Source organism: Alosa pseudoharengus, unplaced genomic scaffold (genome assembly GCF_046254945.1).
Source record: "Alosa pseudoharengus isolate Yale_2024_CS ecotype anadromous, Long Island Sound unplaced genomic scaffold, YU_APseudo_1.1 YU_APseudo_1.1_scf_17, whole genome shotgun sequence".
Taxonomy (NCBI): Eukaryota; Metazoa; Chordata; class Actinopteri; order Clupeiformes; family Clupeidae; genus Alosa; species Alosa pseudoharengus.
In genome coordinates, this window is record NW_027468640.1 from 33066803 (window position 1) to 33069302 (window position 2500).

Genomic DNA, 2500 nt, shown 5'->3' on the forward strand with positions numbered 1-2500 from the left:
AGACTTTGTCATCTCCCGCGCTCGAACGTTTGACCTTACAAAAGGTTGTTTCTTATAGGAAAGAAAAAAAATAAACAGAGAGAGCGACACTCGTAATGAAGTGATATGAATTCGTGCGGAAAGGTCGCACGGTAATGCGGGTTAATGTTGTGCTAATGCGGGCCCCGCGAACATCATGGCGGTTTGGTCCTCCGTGACTGCTGTCAACCCTGCCGACCTGCGTCCAGATTCGGAGCACTTCACGGGCACGCTCAAAATGCGATGGAACTTTATTGACCTTCAGAAGGACTATGTAAAAGATGGGAAGGGATGCTGGACGAGTAAACTGAATTAATATACAGCAGACTGTGTGTGTGTGTGTGTGTGTGTGTGTGTGTGTGTGTGTGTGTGTGTGTGTGTGTGTGTGTGTGTGTGTGTGTGTGTGTGTGTGTGTGTGTGTGTGTGTGTGTGTGTGTGTTGGGGGAGGGCGGTAATGTTACTAGACGTTTCTAGAGACTGACAGTGGCATTTCTGTGAACACACCGTCACAGACTTGGGGTCATATGGCGTCTGTGGGAGATAAATACCATTAGATCGCTTGGCCATTGTTATGCCAAGTCACTGAGACTGAACGCAGAGTACTAAATACCAGCTGTCTGTAAAAAGTTACTGATTCAGAGATACAGAGACATAGAGAGAGAGACATAGAGAGAGAGAGAGAGAGAGGGAGAGAGAGAGAGAATATTGGTATTGGAAAGGGATGCAGAATGCACAAGGCTTCTCTCTGGGGAGAGATATAGCATATATTTGTGTGTGTGCGCGTGTGTGCGTGCATGCCTTTTGTTTTGGGCTTGGCACTGTTGAAATGCCATCCCTGTCAGCTGTTTCCTGTTCGTTACCAAAGAGCCCGAGCGTGAAACCCATTTGCCATTAATTAAAGAGCCTAGAGAGGACTCACATGTTGTCACCAACGTTAGGAGCCAGCAGTGGAGAAAACAAACAAACCAACAGACACCTAAAGTAAATAAAGACAAAACAAACTTTCAAAACTTTGTTGCATATTACTTCTACCTCATCACCTCCTACCACAGTCTCTCTCTCTCTCTCTCTCTCTCTCTCTCTCTCACTCTCTCTCTCTCACTCTCTCTCTTTTACAAGCAAACTGAGAAAAGTGTCCTCAGTGAGAAATGGTTGGTGAACAAGGAGTTGATTTCTATGAATCACTGGTGAAATAGACTGATTTTGCCCCAATGTTTATCAAAGGGTTTGGCCATAAAAACTCTCTCAAAAAAAAGTCTCTCTTTTTGTTAAAGACACCACCCTGTTGTGTCATTAAAGAGGACTTCTAGCGCTCATGGTAGCATTAGCTGTTGCTATGCTGCGTGGGGGTAATGAGCATATGCATGCGCTGATTGGAGTGGGCAGGGACAGATGACAAAAGGGGGAAGTTGTGTGTTTGTGTGACTTGCCACTCAAGGCAGATGGCTGCCAGGCTTTGAAATCCTGAGCAAAGTGTGTGTGTGTGTGTGTGTGTGTGTGTGTGTGTGTGTGTGTGTGTGTGTGTGTGTGGTACTACCAACAAAGTCCAACTTAGCAACATGGTTTCTATCCGCACATGAGCCGTTTTGTCTGCAACAGGGAGCAAAGGCCGGCAAAGGGAGACGATCGCGCACATCCTTAATGGCTGTGCTGCATACAAAGGACTGTACATCGCGTGCCACGACCGTGATGTGAAGTGAAGGAGCTCCGCGACAATGCCACCTTCACTGCAATTCATCACAACGAAAAGATCAAGACAGACTGGTTCTCCCCCCCACACGAACAGTGCGCTACATTGGAAACTGCCATAAATAACTTACCAAATACACCTGACATAGTTGTACAACCAAAGCTGTTACAATAATAGAAATTGGTTGCTCTTTCGATGCTTACATGGACATCTGCTATGGAACCATGGTACAATGTTTTCAATAACTCTGGCTACTCCTGTAAAATCATTGCCCTCATTTTTGGTAGTTTAGGCCATATGCACAAGATGTGTGTACGAGGCCTGCAGATCTGTGGACTACATAAGAACAAGGCCAAGAAACTGACAAGATCTTGCTCTGTATTAGCAGTAATTGGTAGACTCTACATATGGAGGCGTAGGTGCCACCTTTACCCCAAATGTGCATAATGGACTGGGATATTGGTTGTTGTTGTACACCTTTCTATCAAATTTGGATTATGCCATGATATATGCTTACTGTATCTTCTAATCCAAATAAAGAATTTAAATGTGTGTGTGTGTGTGTGTGTGTGTGTGTGTGTGTGTGTGTGTGTGTGTGTGTGTGTGTGTGTGTGTGTGTGTGTGTGTGTGTGTGTGTGTGTGTGTGTGTGTGTGTGTGTGTGTGTGTGTGTGTCTGCGTGTGTGTGTGTGTGTCTGCGTGTGTGTGTGTGTGTGTGTGTGCCCGTACCTCAGCTTGTTAAACATGTAAATCCCTGAAACGTAGTCATGAAACAGTTGAAAGATCTCTTCTCT

General features: G+C 45.3%; 1 protein-coding gene across 1 annotated transcript in view; it reads left to right on the top strand.

The window, feature by feature from the left end:
- The window catches only part of arap2 (ArfGAP with RhoGAP domain, ankyrin repeat and PH domain 2), a 79104-nt gene that overhangs the window by 31162 nt on the left and 45442 nt on the right, over positions 1-2500 (top strand). The window lies entirely within an intron of this gene.